Genomic DNA, 23,317 nt, shown 5'->3' with positions numbered 1-23,317 from the left:
ATATAAAGAACTCCCATAGCTCAACACCACCACCACCAACAAAACAACCTCCCCAAATCAGCAAAATATTTGAATGGACATTTCTCCAAAGAAAATATACAAATACAAATGGCTAGAAAATATATGAAAAGGTGTTCACCATCAAAGGAAAAAAAAACCAAAACAGAAAGTAATGTGTTTGTGAGGGTGTGAAGGCATTGGAACGCTTGTGCATTGCTGGTGGGACTTTAAAATGGTTCAGCTGCTGTGGAAACCAGTGCCATGCTTCTTCAAAAATTAAAGATAGAATTACCATGTGATCCAGAAATTCCACTTCTGGGTATATACCCAACCCAACTCAAAGAACTGAAAGCAGTGATTCAAACAAATATTTGTACACCGATGTTCATTGCAGCTTTGTTCATACAATCACCAAAAGGTGGAAAAAACCCAAATGTTTATGGACAGATGAGTGGATAAACAAAATGTGCTATATACCTACAATGGAATATTATTCAGCCTTGAAAAAGAACAAGATTCTGATACATACTATAGTATGAATAAACTTTATCCATTGGATTATATGGATTATGCTTATCCATTATGAAGGCATTCTGCTAAGTGAAAAAGTCAGTCACAAAAGTACCAATAATGTATGGTTCTACTTAAATGAGGGACCTAGAATAGTCAAATTCATAGACATAGAAAGTAGCACTGTAGTTGCCGAGGGTTGGGGAGAGAGGGACATAGTGAGTTATTGATTCATTATATAGCTGGGGAAGATAAAAAAGTTCTGGAGATGGATGGTGGTGATGACAATATGAATGTACTTAATGTCACTGTACTTAATGTATTTAATATCACTGACCAGTGTATTTAAAAATGATAAATTTCATGTTATGTATTTTTTGCCACAATAAAAAATTTTAAGAAGATAATCTATACAACCACATAACTGGTCACGAATAAACTATAGCACACAGTAACCTCTCTGTTGAATGTCCACTGATTCCTCAGCATGTCCTGTGTAGCGTATGTGACTTTTAATTGTCTAATATACCAATCAACTGAGAGCATGAGTACAGAAATGTGTATTGTATGTTAATAAAGTTTAATTGCTTCCTTATTTTTTGAAGAAAAAAATAAATGAGAATAAAGGCTCCACTATTGTCTTCATAGACTATACATTTTTAATGGGACTGTTTGTTTAAAGGAAGGGAAGGAGCATATGGTAGATAAACTCAAAATGGATGAAAGACCTAAATGTGAGACAGGAATCCATCAAAATCTTAGAGAAGAACACAGACAACAACCTCTTCCACCCTGGCCACAGCAACTTCTTGCTACACATGTCTCCAAAGGCAAGGGAAACAAAAGCAAAAATGAACTATTGGGACTTCATCAAGATAAAAAAACTTTTGCACAGCAAAGGAAACAGTTGATAACCCCAAAAGACAACCGAGAGAATGGGAGAAGATATTTGCAAATGTCTTACCAGATAAAGGGCTGGTATCCAATGTCTACAAAGAACTTATCAAACCCAACACTCAGAAAACAAAAAAACAGTCAAGAAATGGGCAGAAGATCTGAACAGACATTTCTCCGAAGAAGACATACAAATGGCCAACAGACACATGAAAAAATGCTCAACATCACTTGGCATCAGGGAAATACAAACGAAAACCACAATGAGATAACCACCTCACACTGGTCAGAACGGATAAAATTAACAAGTCAGGAAACAACAAATGATGGTGAGGATGAGGAGAAAGGGAAACCCTCTTTCACTGTTGGTAGGAATGCAGGCCGGTACAGCCACTCTGGAAAACAGTATGGAGGTTCCTCGAGAAGTTAAAAGTAGAGTTACCCTATGACCCAGGAATTGCACTACTAGGTATTTACCCAAATACCCTGTATATCTTTGGATACAGACGCTGTGATGTGAAGGAGCACATGCACCCCAGTGTTTATAGCAGCAATGACCACAATAGCCAAACTACGGAAAGAGCCGAGATGTCCACTGACAGATGAATTGATAAAGAGATCTGGTATATATCCATATATATAATGGAATATATATATATGTGTATATATAGATACACACACACACACATACACACACACACAATATAAACACTATACACATATACACACAAGGGAATATTATTCAACCACCAGAAAGGATGAAATCTTCCCATTTACAATGACGTAGATGGAACTGCAGGGTATTATGATAAGCAAAATAAGTCAATTAGAGAAAGACAATTATTATATGGTTTCACTCATATGTGAAGTTTAAGAATCAAAACAGGATCATAGGGAAGGGAGGGAAAAATAAAATATGATGAAATCACAGGGAGAGACAAATAATAAGAGACTCCTAACTGTAGGAAACAAACTGAAGGTTGCTGGAGGGGAGGTGGAGCAGGTATGGGGTAACTGGGTGATGGGCATTAAGGAGGGCACATGATGTAATGAGCCCTGGGTGATATATGCAATGGATGATAACTGAACTCTACATCTGAAACTAAGATACACTATATGTTAACTAATTGAATTTAAGTAATAAGTTAAAAGAAAAAAATAAATATAAACAAATAAATAATGCAACTGTCAAAAATTAAATAAATAAAGGAAGTGAAGGAGAGAGAAGCTAAGAAAAACTGAGAAGCTACAGCAAGTGAAGTATGAGGGAACCTAAATCGTGGTTGGCTGTGTCCAATGCTGGGCAAGACAGTAAGATAAAAGCAGAGACTTGGTCCCACAGTTGGCAACATGAAGGTCTTCGGAGACCTTGACAAGAACGGTCTAGATGGATTGTTGTGGACAGAAACTGGATGGAGTGAGTTGAAGAGAGATTATGGAATGAAGACGTGGAAACTAATTATAATCACTGCTTTCAAAATGTTTTGCTTCAGAAAAGAGTAATGAGAGGGGAATTTGAAAGGTATTATGGGGTCAAATGAGATGTTTTGTTATTGTTTGCTTGATAGCACAGATTATAGACTGTTTGGATGTTGGTAGGAAAAGTCTTGAAGGGTTTGGGGAACTGTAGGAGAGTGGTCCCTGAGAACAAGAAAGGGGATGGATCCAGAGCCCATACAGAGGAGTTGGCAGGTGAGTGGTGGGGTTAGGTGTGTGCAGGTAAGGTGACATTGGCAAAGGAAGGATGAGAAAGCTCTAGTCTGGAGAAGTAAGGTGAGAGGTTATGGGGTGTGCACAGAGAATTTGATGGGAAAGATGGTATAAAATAGCCATTTTGGAATTGAGAAAGGAAATATACTGGGAATGTAAAACAGGGCTCTGGGCAATAATGAGTACCTTTTTAAGGCTATGGTCACAGATTTACAGTAAGAGTGTTTAGTAGAGCTGTGCATTTTTCTTTAGCAGTACTTGGCAGCTCAGGGGCAAGCAGCGAGCAGACTGGGGCTTTGCCTGAGCACATCAAAGGGAGAGGGAGGTTGAAGGTAAAGTGCTTTGCAAGGTATGTGTCGGTGACTGGTAGTGAGGGAATGTTAGGGTTTGAACCAGGTTTGGTCAATGCTGATGACAAGGTCATCATTGTGATAGAGGGTGTCTGAATAGGGTTGAGGAAATGATCGTTACAGATGAGAAGCAAGGAATGAGAGCTCAAGGTACAAATATAGGCATATCTCATCTTATTGCATCTTGCTTTACAGTGCTTTGCTGAAATTGCATTTTTTTCCCCAAATTAAAGGTTTGTGGCAACCTTGCATCAAGCAAGTCTATTGGCACCATTTTTCCAATAGCATTTGCTCACTTCATGTCTCTGTGGCACATTTTGATAATCCTCATATGATTTCAAACTTTTTCATTATTATTATATCTGTTTTGGTGGTCTCTGATCATTAATTACAACCTGCTGAAAGCTCAGATGATGGTTAGTATTATTTAACAATAAATTACTTTTAGATTAAGGTGTGAATATTTTTTTCAGACATAAAGCTATTGCACACTTAATAGACTACAGTATAGTGTAAACATAACTTTCATATGCTTTGGGAAACCAACAAATTCACTGGACTCACTTTACAGCCCTATTCGCTTTATTGTGGTGGTCTGGGTATGCCTATATATGGCAGTAAGGGTGTATTACTTCTACACAGAGTTTAGGAAACTCTAATCTCATTATCTTCAGTCTTACCTTGGTCAGGAAGTGTGATTTTTCCCTTTGTGTCTCTATTTCCACACAAGATGACCTAGTGCCTCACCTTCGGATCAAGGACACAATTCAACCCTGGGAACAGCAGGATGTCCCCAGTGGGTGGGAGCTTCCTTCCCACTTGAGGATAGCTCAGGAGTCCTGTCCACTCCACTTCCTGGTTCTCTCAACTAAGGGTCTTCCTTGCCCTTCCCGTTTCAAGATATCTGCTCTTTCCAGGCTTCTCTCTTCTTGTGAGCCAGCCCTTTACCTGTTCTTTCTTTCTTTCTTTTTTTTTTTTTAATTTTTAATTTATTTAATTTTTAATTTTTTTATTTTATATCTTTTTTTTTTAAAGATTTTATTTATTTATTTGACAGCGAGATCACACATAGGCAGAGAGGCAGGCAGAGAGAGGGGAGGAAGCAGGCTGTCTGCTGAGCAGAGACCCCCGTGCCGGGGCTCGATCCCAGGACCCTGAGATCATGATCTGAGCCGAAGGCAGAGGTGCCCTGGTTCTTTCTTTCTTTCCCCCAACTTAACTCAGCAAGCCCATGTCTGTATCTTTCTGTCCCATATTGCAACTGAGCTTCTCTGAGTCTTTGTTTCTTCTTCACCGCGTGCCAAGGGGGAAGAAAACAGCCTTCAGCTTTCTAGAGAGGGTACAAGACAGGAGAAATTCACAGAAGGCACATGGGGAAATTGAAGATACACCCTGTCTCAGACCAATTATTCATGAGACTGTTGAATTCATCAAAAAAAAAAAAAAAAAAAAAAAGAAGGCAGAAGTAGAGGTGGAAGAGAAGAGAGTGAGCCAGGTGTTAAAGTCATCAAGGACTGGAGTGGGGTGATGAGAACAGCAAGTTGTCAGTGACAGAGAGATAGCAGGTGGAAAGTTCGATAAGAACTTTGAAAGGAGGTGGGGAAGAGAAGGCCTAGAAATGGCATTCAGGGAGCAAAGAGAACTCTCTTCTCCTTCAGGTCCCAGGCTTGAGAGGCTTGAGAGGGCTTGAGAGGGAAAACCAGTCACCACTCTATTGGTCAAGCGCTCTCCTCAGGGAGCAGAGAGCTTTCCATTCCAAATGAAAGGTCTATAAGGGTCAGCATTCTGTCTGTCATGTTCACCTTCACATCTCCAACACCCTGCACAGTGCATGAGTATACAGTGCATTGAATAAATGGAAGGGCAGTTAAATGAATCTGGTGTTTATAATTAAATTATGTGCCACCAATACGTGGCAGTCTCCAGCTTCCTACTCCGGGATATGCGACTGGAATGGAAAGCAAAGCATCCTCAGGGCATCTGGTGTTCCTGGCACCTAACAGAGCACTGAGGAACAGTCCTTGATTGTGCCTTCTGCTAGCTCACCACTGGCAGCTACAGGAGAAGGAGTCACCCAAGTGTTCCCGACCCTTCTGACTGATTTGGCTTTCCAGTGTTAGAGTTTTGGGGAAGCTTAAGGGTCATCAAATAATCAACCTTTATTCCCCCATTTAGTTTAAAACCAAATGAGAAACAGATGCTGAAATCAGACTGAAATAAAAATATCAGATTTATTCCTAGTAAGTTTAAATATCATAATCTGAGCTATGGCCATTATCAGGATACCTTAAAAGGTCCCCACTTCCACCAGATCATGCCAGCCCTAGAAAGTCTGGGGAAAGGTAACCAGGGAGTAAGTCTCCCAATATCAGGCTGCATTCAAAAAGGGAGCCCAGGAAAAGTTGGACTATATACACTCTGTCCCTTTAAGATAATTTACTCCTCAATTTGGGGGTGAAGTGAATGAAGAGACAGAAAAAAAACCCTGGAAACTTCCTCCTATCTTTTTCTTTTCCGCTGAGTGGACATTTCTCCCTTCTTTGGAAATACGAACAGGAGGCTAGAAGGTCTCCCCCAAACATATCCCAGCATTTTATTCTCCAAATAGACTTGAGTATATGGTCAACCAGGGATATGCTAGTCCCATGGGAAAGGCAATCAGCTGCTTGGCAGGAAAACCTAGTATACCTTCATGAAACAGCCGCCCCTTCCTCTCCCTCAATGGCAACTACCATTTCTTCATGTATTTTCCTGAGAAGTTGAACAATTAAATTTTGTCCCCTAAAAGCTCTAAAATGGTAAGAACAGTAACTTTATTTAAGTTGACCTATCTTCTTATCCCTTTCTGTCTTCCCAAACTCTTCCACCATGACCTCTGGGCCTAATGGTATATCACCAGCAAACTCCAGTATATCCCCAACATCTGGCTGGTCAAAATGTGATTCATGGCACATTCTAAAACCAAAATGTAACAAGCAGTGAAATTTCTGGGTCATTTTATAATTCTACTTTAAATTTTTAAGATCTGCCAAACTGTTTTCCAAAGTGGTTGCATCACTTTACCCTCCCATCAGCAACATATGAGAGTTCCAATTTCTCTGTACCCTCATCAACATTTATTATTTTCTGTTATTTAAATTAGCTATCCTAGGGGTGCCTCGGTGGGTCAGTTGGTTAAGTGTCTGCCCTTGGCTCAGGTCATGATCCCAGGGTTCTGGGATAGAGCCCCACATCAGGCTTCTTGCTCAGCGGGAAGCCTACTTCTCCCTCTCCCTCTGCCTGCTGCTCCCCCTGTTTGTGTTCTCTCTCTGTCAAGTAAATAAATAAATCTTAAAAAACTTTATTGATATCCTAGTGGGTTTGAAGTGATATCTCTTTGTGGTTCTGATTACATTTCCCCAGTGATTAATAATGTTGAGTACCTTTTCATGTGCTTATTGGCTATTTGCATATCTTCTTTGAAGAAATGTCTATTCAAATCCTTTGTCCATTTTAAATAGAGTTAATTGTCATTTAGTTATTGAGTTGTAAAAATTGTTCAATAATTCTGGATCCTTTATATAAGTTCCCTTATCTGATATATGATTTACAAATATTTTCTTCATTCTGTGGGTTTTCTTTTCACTTTCTTGATGATGCCCTTTGAAGCACTTAAATTTTTAGTTATGATGAAGTATAATTTAGCTATTTTTTTCTTTTGTTGCTGTGTTTCCAGTGTCATGAGACACCATTGCCTACATTTCTATACACCAATAACAACAGCAGAAAAAGAAATCAAGGAGTCAATCCCATTTGTAATTGCATCAAAACCAGTAAAATACTTAGGAATAAATCTAAAGAAGTAAAAGATCTGTACTCTGAAAATTTTAGAACATTTAAGAAATAAATGTAACAGGACACAAAGAAATAGAAAAGCATTCCATGCTCATGGATTGGAAGAACAAACATTATTAAAATGTCCGTACTACCCAAAGGAATCTACACATTTAATACAATCCGTATTAAAACACCACCAGCCCTTTTCACAGAGCTAGAACAAACAATTCTACAATTTGTAAGGAACCCCAAAAGACCCTGAATAGGCAATGCAATTCTGGAAAAGAATAACAAAACTGGAGGTATCACAATTCTGCATTTCAAGCTATATTACAAAGCTATAGTCATAAAGACAGTACAACTGACACAAAAACAGACACACAGATCAATGGAACAGAACTAAGAAACTAGAAATGGACCCACAACTATACAGTCAACTAATCTTTACCAAAACAGGAAAGAACGTCCAATGGAAAAAAGACAGTCTCTGCAACAAATGGTGTGGGCAAACTGGACTGCAGCATGCAGGAGAATGAAACTGGACAACTTTCTTACACCATACATAAAATAGATTCAAAATGGAAGAAAGGGGGCACCTGGGTGGCTCAGTCATTAAACATCTGCCTTCAGCTTAGGTTACGATCCCAGGGTCCTGGGATCGAGCCCCGCATGGGGCTCCCTGCTCAGCAGGAAGCCTGCTTCTCCCATTCCCACTCTCCCTGCTTCTTGTGTTCCCTCTCTTGCTGTGTCTCTCTCTGTCAAATAAGTAAATAAAATCTTTTTTAAAAATGGAAAAAAGACCTAAATGTGAGAAAGGAAACCATCAAAATCCTACAGGGGAACTTAGGCAGAAACTTCTTTGAACTGGCTACAGCAACTTCTTACTGGACACATCACTAGAGGCAAGGGAAACAAAAATAAAGGCAACAATGAACTATTGGGTCCTCATCAAAATAAAACGCTCCTGCATAGTGAAGGAAACAATCAACAAAACTAAAAGGCAGTCTACAGAATGGGAGGAAATATATGCAAATGACATATCTGATAAAGGGTTAGTACCCAAAATATATAAAGAACTTATCAAACTCTACACCCAAACCCCAAATAATCCAGTTAAGAAATGGGCAGAATAAAAGAATAGACATTTTTCCAAAGAAGACATCCAGATGGCTAACAGATACATGAAAAGATGCTCAATATCACTCATCATCAGGGAAATACAAATCAAAACCACAATGAGATACCACCTTACACCTGTCAGAATGGCTAAAGTTAAAAACAAACAACACAAGAAGCAACAGATGTTGGCAAGGATGTGGAGAAAGGGGAACCCTCTTGCACTGTTGATGGGTAATGCAAACTGGTGCAGCCACTCTGGATAAAAGTTTGGGGATTCCTCAAAAAATTAAAAATAGAACTACCCTATAATCCAGCAATTGCACTATTAGATATTTACTCAAAGGATACAAAAATACAAATTTAAAGGTGTACATGCACCCCAATGTTTATCACAGCATTATCTACAATAGGCAAACCATGGAGAGAGCCCAAATATCCACGACTGAGGAATGGATAAAGAAGAGGTGGTATATATACACATACATACACACACACACACACACACACACACACACACAATGGAATCTTACTCAGCCATCAAAAAGAATGAAATCTTCTCATTAGCAATGACATGGATGGAGCTAGAGGGTATTATGCTAAGTGAAATTAGTCAGAGAAAGACAAATACTATATGATCTCACTCATATGTGGAATTTAACTGAGAAAACAGGTGAACATATGGGAAGGTGGAAAAGAAAAAAAAAAGGAGAGGGAAATAAGCCATAAGTGACTCTTATGGACAGAAAACAAATAGGGTTAATGGAGGGAGGTAGGTGGGGATGGACTAGTTGGCTGATGGGTATTAAGGAAGGCACTTGTTGTGATGAGCACTGGGTGTTGTATGTAAGTGATGAATCACTGAATTCTATTCCAGAAACCAATATTTCACTATACGTTAACTAACAAAATTTTAAGTTAAATAAAGGGGAAAAAAAAGGAAGAAACTACTGTCTAATTCAAAGTCATGAAGATTTAGGCCTATGTTTTCTTCTAAGAGTTTTGCTTTTTTAGCCTCCCCCACTTTTTTTTTTTTTAGATTTTATTTATTAATTTAACAGAGAGAGAGAGATCACAGTAGGCAGAGAGGCAGGCAGAGAGAGAGGGAGAAGCAGGCTCCCTGCTGAGCAGAGAGCCCGATGCGGGGCTCGATCCCAAGACCCTGGGATCACGACCTGAGCTAAAGGCAGAGGCTTTAACCCACTGAGCCATCCAGGTGCCCCTGGAAAATGTATGACCTAAGCCAAAGGCAGAGGCTTTAACCCACATGAGCCACCCAGGCCCTCTGACCTCCTCCACGTTTTTTTGGTAACAGCTTTACTGAAGTATAGTACATATACCCAATATGAAGTACACTACATATACACAATTCACTCTTTTACAGTATAATATTTAGCATAGTCACAGAGCTATGTAACCATTACTGCAATCAATTTTAGAACTGATTTTCATCGTCTCCTGAAAAAAAAGCTGCTTTTGTTTAGCTATCCTGGCCTATTTTTCCCAACCTGCAGCCCTAGGTAACCCCTAGTCTACTTTTGATCTCTAGACATCTGCTTATTCTAAAAATTTCATATAAATGGAATCAAATAATATGTGGTCCTTTGTGACTCGTTCTCTCACTTGGCATGTTTTAAAGATTCATCCATGTTTTAGTGTATCAAGACTTCATTCCTTTTGATGGCTGAATAACATTCCATTGTATGGCTATGCCACTTTTTATTTATCCATTCGTTAGCTGATAGACATTTAGATTATATATACTTGTTGTTATTATAAATAATGCTGCTAAGAATAGTCTCTCAATTTTTATTTATCTGAGAATGTCTTCATTTCTCCTTCATTTTTGAAGGTCTGTATTGCTGGATAAAGAATTCTTGGTTGACAATCTTTTCTTTCAGCACTTCGAATATATCATCCCACTGGCTTCTGGACTTCATGGTCTACAATAAATATTTAGCTGTTAGTCTCATCGATGATCCATCATCTGTGACACATAGCTTCTTTCTTGTTGTTTTCAAGATTTTTTTTTTTTTTTTGTATGAGGCTTTAAATCACTTTGGTTATGATGTGTCTCAATGCCTATCTTTTTTAATTTAGTCTCCCTGGAGTTTGTGTAGCATCTTGGATATATAGATTGTTCTTCATCAAATTTTGGAAAAACTTGGCCATAATTTCTTATAATATATTTTTCATCCCCTTTTCTCTATCTCCTTGTGGGATTCTCATTATGCATATGTTGGCATACTTAGTGGTATCCCACATCTTTCAGTTTGTGTTGATTTTCCTTCATTCTTTTTCCTTTCTGTTTGTCAGGCTAGATCAAATGAATTGATTTATCTCCAAGTTCACAGATTCTTCTGTCAGCTCAAATCTTTTGTTAACTCTCTGAAGTGAATTCATTTCAATTACTGTACTTTTCAACTTCGGAATTTCTACTTGGTTCTCTTTTTAATAATTAACATTTCTTAATTGATACTCTTTGCTTAGTGAGCCATCATTCTCATACTTTCCTTTAGTTTTTGACACAATTTTCTCTAGTTCTTTGAGTATATTTAAAAACAGATGATTTAAGGCTTTGCCAAGTAGTCCAGCATCCTTGATTCCTCAGGGAAAACTTCCTTCCTCTGCCAATCCTGAAGAGCTTTTTGGTTCCTAATATTATTTTATTTTGAGGTAATTTTATATTCATATAAAATTGTTGTAGAGAATAATAAAAAAGATATCAATACTTTTCACCCAGTTTCTCCCAGTGATAACATCTTGCATAACCAGAGTATGATATCTTATCCAGGAAATTGATACTACTATAATCTACTGATCTTATTCAGATTTTACCATTTACATGAACTCATTTGTGTTCATGTGCACGTGTGTGTATTTAGTTCTGTGCAACTTTATCACATATGTAAATCTTTGTGACCACCATCATAGCTATGATACCTAGCAGTTCTATCACCGGGATCCCTCATACTATCTCTTCATAGCCACAGTCACATCACTCCCTCTACTCCCACAGTCACCACTCCTAAGATTTGGCAATCACTAATTTCTTCTTCATGCCTATAACTTTGTCATGTGAAAAGTGTCAAAGAGTATGTCCCACAATGAAATATTATTCAGCAATAAAAAGAAGTAAAGTATTGACACATGCCATAACATGGATGAAACTTATAAACATCCTAAATGAAAGAAGCCAACCACAAAGGACCACATTCTGGATGACTGCACTTAAATGAAGTGTCCAAAGTAGACAAATCTAGAGACATAAAGTGAATTAGTCCTTGACTGGGGCTGGGTGGAATGGCAGGGGTTGAGGGAGAGTGGTTGGTGATGGCTAAAAGGTGCAGAGTTTCTTTTTTGGGATAATGAAAGTGTTCTAAGAGTGAATGTGGTTATGGTTGCTCAACTTTGTGAATATCCTGGAAACCACTGAATTGTACACTTTTAATGAGTGAATTGTATGGCATGTGAATTATATATTAATAAAGCTGTAAAATAAAAGAATGCTATAGGGGTGCCTGGGTGGCTCAGTTAGTTAAGCGTCTGCCTTCTGCTCAGGTCCTTATCCTAGGGTTCTGGAATTGAGCCCTGCATTGGGCTCCCTGATCAGCGAGAGTTTGCTTCTCCCTCTGCCCCATCCCCCGCTTGTGCTAGCTCTCTCTCTGTCAAATAAATAAAATCTTTTAAAAAGAGAGAATGATATGTAAATGGAATCTTACAATATGAAACCCCCACCCTACCCTCCCTGTGACTGGTTCTATTGTTGTTAAACAGAAGTTTGGTCCCAAGGAAAATATCTGTTACCAGAAGTAGTAGATATATAAAATATATACAGTACAGAGAAGTGTGTATAAAGATATAATAGCTGGACATGACAAGAGGCAATTGGGCATAATCAAAAAGGAGGGAATTAATCCTTGCTCTTTGAGGAGTCTGGGCAGCATTACCATTCATATACAAAAGTAATTTAGGTGGATCTCTTTTCCAGTCTACTCCAAGGATGGAATTTCTCAACTCTCTCTGAGCTGAAAATGGGAAGGATAAAAACAAGCTGTTTCAGCTCAATTCAGATAAGATAGATTTTTATTGGAAAAGAAATCCAGTGGCAATGACAGCAATACACAAACACACTGAGCTTTACAATATCAGTTGCTTCTAGATTCCCAGATAAAAACTATGGACAAGAGAGCCTCTCTGTACTTGGCACAGAGATTGAACACTCTCCTTTCATTGTACACTAGATCATTACAAAGCTTTCTACTAGGCAAACCATGTCTGTAGACCTTATATAATTCTTCTCTGATTGATATAAAATGACTTGTTCATTTATGGAATGCTGTCCCTTGATCAGCATTGTCATGATTTTTCACCATTGGCAGTCAGTAGAAGTAAACTTGATTTGGTCTACATATCACTGTATGATACAGTTTCAAAGCTAGAAATTTGGGAACTAAAATTTTAAAAAAGAACACCTAAGAGCAAATCCTTTAATGACTTCAAAGTACAAGAACTCTCAATTTCCTGAAATACACAGCTTATTTGCATGTATTTAATCTCTCTTTGAGAAAGAGAGTTAGAGAAGGAGTGAGGAATGGAGAGAGGGATTGGGGCTGGGAGGGAAAAAGTGAGGGAGAGGAACAGAGATAGGGAGGGAGAGAGATTGAGCTGTCAAAAGTTATTGTGATTCTTCTGACTCTGGGTTCTCTTCCATTGTGTATCACACTTTCACTGTAGAACAAATCTACATGAGTAATTAATCTTTAACTGACTAAACAAACTCTCTTCCACAGGGCCATACGTTCTCTGACATTAGAGAAATCAACTACAAAAAGACATATTTCACCAATGCAGCATTTCATAAATGTTTGGATAGAGTTCATTCTCTAAACCTGGGGTTGGTAAACTTCTGCAAAGGACCAGACTCCAAATATGTTTGGCTTTGTGGGCCAAAAGGTCTCCGCTGCAACTGGTCAACTCTGCCACTGTAGCCTGAACATAGCGATAGGCACTATGTAATGGAACAAGGGTGACTGTTCCAAAAATATTTATGGACATTAAAACTTGAATTTCATAGGATTTTCAACTGTCAAGAAATATTTTTCTGTTGATATTTTTTCAAAAAAAGTTTCTTAGGTTTACAAGCTGTACAAAAACAGATGAAGGGCCAGATTTGGCCTATGGGGCTTAGTTTGCCAATCATAGTCTAAAGTGATAGAAGAGTAGAAACATCAAGTCTCTCATGAAGAGATGGGTTTGAGTATTGGATTTGCCATTCCCTAGCTGTGTGACCTTTGATAAGTTATCTGACTTGCTTAAAACAGTGTATAGTAATAGGTATTCCATAGAATTGTGAAAATTACGTGAAGTACCAAATGCATGTTTAGCATATGCAAGGTCACAGTGAGTACAGTTACTACTATAATGAGAGTCTTTAGGAGTGCCACAAAGCCTTCATTTTCTCCAAACCTCTGTCCCACACTGAAATTTATAGCAGGATTTTTATTTTTAATTAAGACAGCATATATCAGGCCCAATCTTAGAGTCATCCTGGAGTCCTTATTCTCTCACCTTTCCCATTCAATTCATCAGTAAATCACATCTGCTCCACACTAGAAATTTTTAAAAATTTTTTTATTTTTAAAATTTCTTTTCAGTGTTCCAGAATTCATTGTTTATGCACCACACCCAGTTCTCCATGCAATATGTGCCCTCCATAATACCCACCACCAGGCTCACCCAACCTCCTACCCCCTGCCTCTCCAAAACACTCAGATTGTTTTTCAGAGTCCACAGTCTCTCATGTCCACACTAGAAATTTATCTAGAATTTGACCACTTCTCTACAGCGATCCATGCCATAGTCAACTTTCACCTCATCTTTCTGCTCTGATACTTGCCCCCAGATGGCAGCATTTTTCACAGAGATGCTATTAAAATATATCCTCCAATCACTTCTTTCCCCTACTCAAATGTCTCTGATCATTCACTCCTAGGAAAATTCTAGGTTCTTACCAAATAAGCCCTCAGATCTCCTACACTCTTCCCTTTACTCCCTCAGCCCCAACCATAATGGCCTTACTATTCTTCAAATATGCCAATCTTGCTCTTTTTTCCCACCTAATATTTGTTGGCATTTCTTTCTGGAATGTTCCTTCCCCAGATAACCAAGTGTTTTCAATTTTACTACTTCTTTCAGGTCTATGCCCAAATACAACATTGTTGGAAACACATTCTGTTACTCCTTAATTCTATTTTATTACTTGGTGATTGCACTACTACCTCCTGCTATATTTCATATTTATTTGTAGATTGAATCCCTCCCCCACGGGAATGTAAACTTACAAAAGCAGACTTTGCACATCTTGTTCACAATTATATCCTCAGTGTGCAGAACATTGCCTGGCACAGAGTAGTTTCAAATCTGTTGAGTGAATAAATAAATGAACTTTGGCTACTTTAAAAGATTTTGAAAAATGAGAGCTTTTGAGTATTGTTCTTACATTGATTTAGAATATATGTTTGAAACTGATGGCTACTGGATGGAGGGATGGGTTAAATGGTTGATGGGCATTAAGGAGGGCACTTGTGATGAGCACTGGGTGTTGTATGTAAGTGATGAATCACTAAATTCTATACCTGAAACTAATATTAACTGTATGCTAACTAACTGGAATTTAAATAAAAACTTGGAAAAATTTAAACATAAAAAATATATGTTTGGCCACATATAAATGATAGCAGTTTAATGAGAGTGAAGTTAATTTCTTTATTATCTAGGATTCTGGAGGTAGGTGTTTCAGGGCAATTCTCTATGAGGTGGTCCAGGTGACCAAGCTTCCCCTACTTTGTTGCTCATGATCCCAAAAGAGTACTGTCTTTGTCTGAATGGTCCAAGGTAGCTCTCCTTCGAATGTATGTTCTAAGCAAGAGGAGGAAGGAAAGAGGAGGAAGTCCACACATAGACTTTACTTAAGGACACTTTCTATAAATCATACAAAACATTTCCATTCACTTCTCTTTTAAAACTTAATCACATGGAGCCTGCTTCTCCCTCTACATCTGTCTACCACTCCTCCTGCTTGTGCCCTCTCTTTCCTCTCTGTCAAATAAATAAATAAAATCTTTTTAAAAATTTTAAAAAAGCTATTTTGAGATAACTGAGACATTTTCCCAAATTTTCTCCTAAAATAAAAAATAGAGCAAGAAACTGAGAGAGAAACACAAGTTTGTATTTTTAAAATTTAATAATTTATTTTATTTGGACTTTATTTTTATTGATGTATAGTTACATCAACCCAAACCTCTAGCACTGGAAACCAGATATTAACATTTTTTATGTATTTTCTTTTCAGGTATTAACATTTTTAAAAACTTTCTGGGTTGATTCTAGTATGCAAACAAGATTGAGCACAAATACTTTATTTAACCATAAAATAAAGTTACATATACATACACACACAAAAAAATAAATAAAACTTAATCACATGACTATGCCCAAGGGCAGGAAGTGGGGAATATGTAGAGTTTATTCTGGGGGGCCATTTCCCCAACTAAAAATCAGTGCTATATTTCTATAAGGGAAAGAGGGCAAATAAATATTGGGGGAAACTAGTCTTGCACAGTTCTCTATATTTTTCTTACCCTCATTCCAAAAAATGTAGCCAAGTTGAGGAGGCTCTCCCTACAGCCCCACTTCTTGGCCCAAGTGTTGGACAGCCAGTCTGGGCTATTGATATTCTTTTGCTAGAGTAAGATGCCAGTACATTGTCTTCTAGTTGAACCAAATTTATCAATTGAATTGATAATCATTTTTCTCAGATCTATTTTCTAAGAAAATGAAAGCATCTTCTGAATCTTTGAGACTACCCATCCTGGTTTCCACAACATGGTATCTGATATCCATTGAAATAGTCATTCAGGACTAGCTTAATGGATTTATGACCTGTGTAGTCATGCAGAGCCCTGCACTAGGCTAATGCTCTCTCATCTCCATCTTGAAATTCTTTATATTATCTTAGAATTTATCCTTTTGTCAGTGAAGTTCAAAGGGATAATGCAGCAGGTCCCTGAGCAGAGGTAGGTGTACATGTAACATGCAAGCAATTCCTTGCTACCCTGTCTATATATAGCATTGAAATGCCCATGAGGACAGAATTTCAGTGGACATGTGATGGAGAGGAATTCAGTGAGACTCAAAGCAAGTACAAGGTAAGCCCCCCCCCCCTTTTAAAAGATTTTATTTATTTATTTGAGAGAGAGGGAGAGAAAGAAAGAGAGAGAATATGAGTGGTGGAGAGGGGGCAGAAGCAGAGAGAGAGAGAAAGAGAAGCAGACTCCCCACTGAGCAGGAAGCCCAACTTGGGGCTGGATCCCAGGACCCGGAGATAATGACCTGAGCCAAAGGTAGATGCTTAACTGACTGAGCTACCCAGGTGTCCACAAGGTAAGTGTCTTGACTGAGCTACCCAGGTGTCCACAAGGTAAGTGTCTTGACAGAGTGACAGGTAGCAACCCCTAGGTCCTTCTCCTTCCTTATTAATCCTTCCTTACTCATTAGTAAGCTAAAAGTAGAGAGTGTTGACAGAATATGCACATATCAAGAAGTGAAGTAAAAACAGTTGAGTTAATTTTATACAGTTTCTACCCTTCTGATAAGAACAAAATATGTAGGCATGAGCAAACTTAACAAAATACAAATTGTATGAGTTCAATAATTCCTCACACAAATTAAGTACTCTCATATTTGCATTTAAAACTAGCTATGCACACTATAAAGATGAACAGTAAAATTCACACTAATAATTATAAATTTTAATTTTTCTTTACATAAAAGACACGTTAAGTAGCAAATAAAAGCACTATTACACATCAAGAGAAAGACCACAGAAGACCAAAAGAGATGAAATGGAAAATAACACAACCCTGTCCATATCAAAGGGCATTTCACAGCGATGGTATTACTCTTCCTTAAGTCTCTCTTCTTTTTATGGTCATTTTGTCCCCATCTGAAATGCCTATGTGTCTCTAAGTTCTAGTGCCTTGAATTGAGAGCTGCTTTCAAATGTTCTGGCCATTCCCAAGCTCTGTAATGCATCCAAATCCAGTAGTGTATTACCTTCCATCACTTTTTTGTTTCACCAGGAGTTTGTTTATCTCTAGATGCAACATTTGTCCCATTTCCTTGCTTACTTTTCTATATGACGATTATAATGGAAATATTTAAAATTATCAGATCTTTGTACAGGACATTCCATTTCCAAGTCTGAACTATGAGCCTAATCATCCAGGGAAGGAGAAGCAGACAGGTACCATGCAGAGAAGCCATTGTACAGCTTCATGTCTCAGGGATGACTTCTTTTTTCTGAGGACAGAGAGAGAGAGGTGAGAGAGGGAGATGCAAGTGAGTGTGAGATAAATACCAGACTTTTTCAGAGAGAAAAGAACTTTATTATTTTATTATTATTTTTAAAGATTTTATTTATTTATTTGACAGACAGAGATCACAAGTAGTCAGAGAGGCAGGCAGAGAGAGAGGAGGAAGCAGGCTCCCCACTGAGCCGAAGGCAGAGGCTTTAACCCACTGAGCCACCCAGGTGCCCGAGAAAAGAACTTTAAAAATTAATTCTATTATTTGTGAATATATGAGAAGACCAATTATTACAAATTACCTGGGCAAGAAAGTCTTACCCTGATAGAAAATAAGGAAGGAAAGCCTGCCTTTCCTGGCTATGGTAGTTTAAGAGAAGAAGGAAGGTTATGGAGGCAGGTCAAATATTCTAGGGCATTTATCTTAAGGTTTTCTAGGAAAGCATCCTAGTTGGAAGTAGGGAGACTCCAGACTCTCTCTCTACCCCTATCCCTTGCCTTCCTTTCTCAGTGTGGACTCAAGAAAGTGATAAATCTCTTCAGCAGGGTTTAGCCCAAGTTCATTTCTCTTAAACTCTGGAAAATCTCAGCAGTCCCTGAAAGTCCTTTGACTGTCCAAGATTCTGCATGGATGAGGGTCCCAGGACTTGTAGCTACATGTATCAGAGCTTTGTTTCTCTTCTGGTGTGTTAGTGGGTAGGATAAGTAATGTAACCTTTATATTAAATATTCAGTTGTAATGTAACCCTTATATTAAATATTCAGGAGAATACACTAATAAGACTAACAGGTTAGTAAGAGGGCTATGTATGTTTGGAAATTGTTTTTCATAGATAATTGATATGTTAAACAGTTATGTTGCTCACTGTAAGGTTGTTTCCATTCAAACAAATGAAGATTTTATTCTATTTTCACTTTTTTTTCTTCTACATGATTTTGAAAGTTACTCTGCCCTGAATTGGTTGCTGCTATTGAACTGTTCAGTAGACATTAGTTTGCAATACACACCTAAAATATAAGTTTAAGGAAGTCTGAATAGGGGCACCAGGGTAGCTCAGTAGTTAAGCGTCTGCCTTTGGCTCAGGTCATGATCCCAGAGTCCTGGGATCGAGCCCCACATTGGGCTGCCTGCTCAGCAGGGAGTCTGCTTCTCCCTTTCCACTCCCTCTGCTTGTGTTCCGTCTCTTGCTGTATCTCTGTCAAATCGATAAATAAAATCTTTAAAAAAATAAAAGAAAGTCTGAATATATTTTGATTTAAGCATGTAGTGAATGCTGTGATGGGTGATTGAGGCAACCACCCCCTACTTACCCCTCCCCCCGCCGCCAGCTCTCAGCTAAACCCTTTCTGGGAATTGCTCTTAGCCAAAAGGAGCCACTCTACCTTCCTTCCTGGAATAGTTCACAGTAGAGAACTGGAAATGTGGGTCCATCCTGACCAACACCCTTGCCTCCCAACACCCTTGCCTCAAGGCAGGACTATACTTTACAGGCCTTCTTAGCTCAGAGCTCCCTCTAGGACTGGACTACATTTCAGCTTCTCCCTCTGCTCAATCCTATTTCTTCCACTTTCCCTACAGGTGTTGAGTCCTCATGGCACTCATCAGAAATTAACACACGTGTTTCTGTCAGAGTTCTTTCCCAGGGAAACTGACCATCAGATTTTGAAGACCCAGATTTGAAGAACTGTCCTATTAATATTTTAGTATGTTTTTTATGTCACTCAGAGGACTATTTTATTTACCTGATCTCAGGAAGAGATAATTTTTGGTTGATCTTTTTGTTTGTTTCACATCACAATAGAAGAGTATTTTTGGAAAATGTGAAAATAAATAAAACTCAGAACTCCTAGTTTTAAAATGTGTTGCCAGTGTAATCTTATATTTAGAAAATAAAAGATGTTATGTGTGTACTGTTTCTCTTTTATTAACTTTTAAAAACAAAGCAACAAACATTAAAATAATGATTTGTGAAGAAAAGAGACAGAACTAAAAATAAAGTAGAAGAATTGGTAGCAGTTATCTGAACTTTATCACTCATCAAGTTCAATTATGGAAAATACTTCATATATAATAATATAATATATATTATATAAGTATTATTTTCTAAGATTGTAAGGTTCTACCATGCTTTATAATTTAACTCCAGGTTGGGAAAGTAACTAATGAAATACTGAAATATTGAGTATTTAAGGTCCTCTTTCTTCATACAAGTATATTTAATTTCACACTATATCATGAGGTAAGCATTATTGTCCCAATTTTATAGGCAAGAGCACCACTTTCAGAAAAATTAAGTAGTTCTCCTAGATCACTGAAACAGTAAGTGGTGGAGCCTGAATTTAATTCAGCTTTGCATCGTTTTAGGATTCTTGTCATGATCTAACTCTATAGTACATTTCTAAACAAAAGAATAGCCGGGTTGGACCACAGAGTCTGGTTCCAAATAAACAGTGGGAAAGAAAGTAGCTTTTATTTAGGTTTGCCCTAATAACAAAGTAGAGAAGATATTCTTGAGGTAAGCATTCCAATGGGTGGACCCAACAACCAGGGCCTCCTTTATTTTTCATGGAGACACACTAGAGGTCTGGTGGGCTAAGCAAGCTGTGAGATATCTGTCAGGTTGGAGGAGCATAGACCTGTGTGCCTGTTGCTTTTACATCAGCCATGTCAGCATTCAGTAAGCATGAACAACCTATGCAACTATTTACAGCAATAATTCTGAAATCATGTTAAGGTTCTGAGCCTTGAAGTTCTCTGCCAGTAACGGCCATTGTGCCTTTACCTCACTCAGGCTCTCAGGGCATGGATATTTCCACATGTTTGCTTGGGCTGGCTTGTCCATGGCCTCCCTCAAGAAGGCAGAACTCCTAATCATTTGGCAAAACTGTCACCACAGTAACAACAATTCATATACCAAATGTAGCATTTGCATAAATAAGTGACCTAAATTACACACAGCAATAAATTTCAGTACTCGAAGAGAATTTACCCATAAAAGATTCAAATACATTAACCAGTCACAATGGCCCAGTTCTGAGGTGAAAAATGCACATAACGGAGAAGTTTTAAACTTTAAAATAACACAATATTACGTGATTCCAGCTACAGAAAAAAAGTTGTGAATAAGTTTAGATTACCCAATCTAGAGTCTAGTCAACATAAAGTGGGGATCTGAGGCAAATGAGGACAGAAAAGAAGTGTTATCTTTGTACTGTCTTTCATAATTTCATATATAATTGTGTTTTATACATATATAATTCTACCTCTTACCTTTAGAGATAGTAAGAACTAGAACAGTTTGGATCACTTAGATAATCTAGTTTTTTAAAAAACAGGGTTTTTTTTTTTTTACATATAATTAATAGATAAAGAACTGCACATACTTAACGTGTACGATTTGATGAGTTTGGACATGTGCCAACACCTGTGATACCATCCCCACAATGAAGCTAATAGGCATATCTATCATCTCCCAAATTTCCTTGCGTCCCTTTGTTTTTGTTTTTTCTGGGAGTTGTTGTTTAATGGGTATAAAGTTTCAGTTATTCTAGATTAATAAGCACTAAATATCTATTTTACAATATAGTGCCTATAATTAACAATATGGTATTGCACATTTCAAAATATGCCTTCTTTTTCTCTTTCTTTTTAAGGAATTTTATTTATTTATTTATTTGACAGAGAAATCACAAGTAGGCAGAGAGGCGGGCTGAGAGAGATGGGGAAGCAGACTCCCTGCTGAGCAGAGAGCCTGATGCCGCAGGATCCTAAGACCATGACCTGGGCCAAAGGCAGAGGCTTAACCCACTGAGCCACCCAGGCACCCCAAAATATGCCTTTCTTAATTCACTATGTCAAGAAGGATAGAAGAATATATATCTTTGAAGCCCATCTTTTTTATTTCTATTCCTGAAAAGGAATTAAGAGGGGCTCATAGTAAATAACAGAACAAAAAATGATTATTTGTATCTAAAAATATTCCCTAGTTATAAAAGTAATATATATCATATAGAAAGTTGGGAAAATTTTGAGGAACATAAAAAGACAATAAAGATTGCTCGGATTCTAATCACCAAAAGACAATTATTTTAATGATTTAGTGAATTTCTTTCCTTCCTACTTTCCAATTAGAGTAGGTAATACAGTCATATAATTCAAAAGTCAAAAGAACGAAGAGCATTCCCCAGTCACATAGGCATGGCAGAGTTCTTTCACCTAGAAGCAACCAATATATATTTCTTATGTATCTTTTGAAATCTCTCCAGAATAAAACAAATACATGTATTTTTCCCTTTTTTCTCTTTTCAGAAATAATAGCATACTATATATACTATTATGCAACTTGGCTTTTTCACTTGACAATAGATCTTGGAGATCTTTCATATCACTTCACAAAAAGTTTTCTCATTTTCTTTGCTACTGCTGCTTCTCCAATTGTATGGACATACCATAATTTCTCTGAGACATTTCTTTTTCATGAGTATTCATATTTCTTCAAGTCTTTTGCAACTGCAAAAGCAAAATAACCTATTTCTATGCCATTTTATACCTATGTGAGCATATATTTTGGATAATTCCTATTGTAAATTTATTAGGTCAAAAAAATTTTTTTGTTTGTTATTGAAAAATTAAACTCCAGAAAAGATTCTAAATCTCTTTCTTTTTTGACCCATATTTTCTTTTAAAATGTGTGATAGTAAATTTTATGTGTCAACTTGATAGGATCAGGGGTGTCCAGATATCTGATTATTTCTGAGTGTGTCTGTGAAGGTGTCTATGGATGTATCTATGAAGAGTGTTTGAATTGCACTGAGTGGCATATGAATTGGTAGACTCAGTAAAGAATATTATACCCCCTTACCCCCAATGTGTGTATCATCTACTCCATTAAGGTCCTGGATAGAACAAAAAGGTGGAGGAAGGAAGAAATTGCCTCTTTTTTTTCCTGCCTCATTACTTCATTTGGGACATCTCTTCCCATCTTTTCTTACTTTCTCACTGGGATTTATATCACTGGCTCTCGTAGTTCTCAGACTTTCAGACCTGCATTGAATTAAACTACTAGTTTTCCTGGGTCTCCAGCTTATAGATGGCAGATCTTGGGACTTCACAGCCTCCAGAATTGTGTAAGCCAACTCATCAGAATGTTTCCTTTTATATCCTATTGGTTTTATTTCTCTGAAGAACCCTGACTTATACAGAATTTATTAAAATAAATATACTATATATTATATATACTATATATATTGTGCACACACACACACACACACACACACCTTTATTTCCAGAGAAAAATAGCAGGATCACAGAATTCTCTCAATAAATCAATAAGACACAGAAACAGCACAGGCACATGTGGTCATCAAACTAGAGAGGAGCAACATTTTTCTTTATGTTTTTTGGAAAACATCATTCAGAGACAGAAGTTTGTAGAAATCCTTAAGAGATCTTCACCTGCTTTCTCAGAAGCAGTGTTTGTCATTTCTCCTTTCATCCACTACACAAAGACATACTGAGTGCCCGCTATGTGCTAGAATACTAAACCTGCAATA

The 23,317-nt window shown here is 37.6% G+C and overlaps 1 long non-coding RNA gene across 1 annotated transcript; it reads left to right on the top strand.

The window, feature by feature from the left end:
- Positions 1 to 3,059: 3,059 nt before the first annotated feature.
- On the top strand, positions 3,060 to 19,418 carry LOC116881209. The gene is made up of 3 exons (XR_004385370.1): positions 3,060 to 3,096; positions 16,528 to 16,606; positions 19,344 to 19,418. It is a non-coding gene; the product is annotated as an uncharacterized LOC116881209 (long non-coding RNA).
- The last annotated feature ends 3,899 nt before the right edge of the window (positions 19,419 to 23,317 follow it).

This window comes from Lontra canadensis, unplaced genomic scaffold (genome assembly GCF_010015895.1).
Source record: "Lontra canadensis isolate GAN:19392208 unplaced genomic scaffold, GSC_riverotter_1.0 scaffold72, whole genome shotgun sequence".
Lineage (NCBI taxonomy): Eukaryota > Metazoa > Chordata > Mammalia > Carnivora > Mustelidae > Lontra > Lontra canadensis.
Note: the sequence above shows the minus strand (reverse complement) of the source record. Positions and strands in the feature narration are given on the sequence as shown.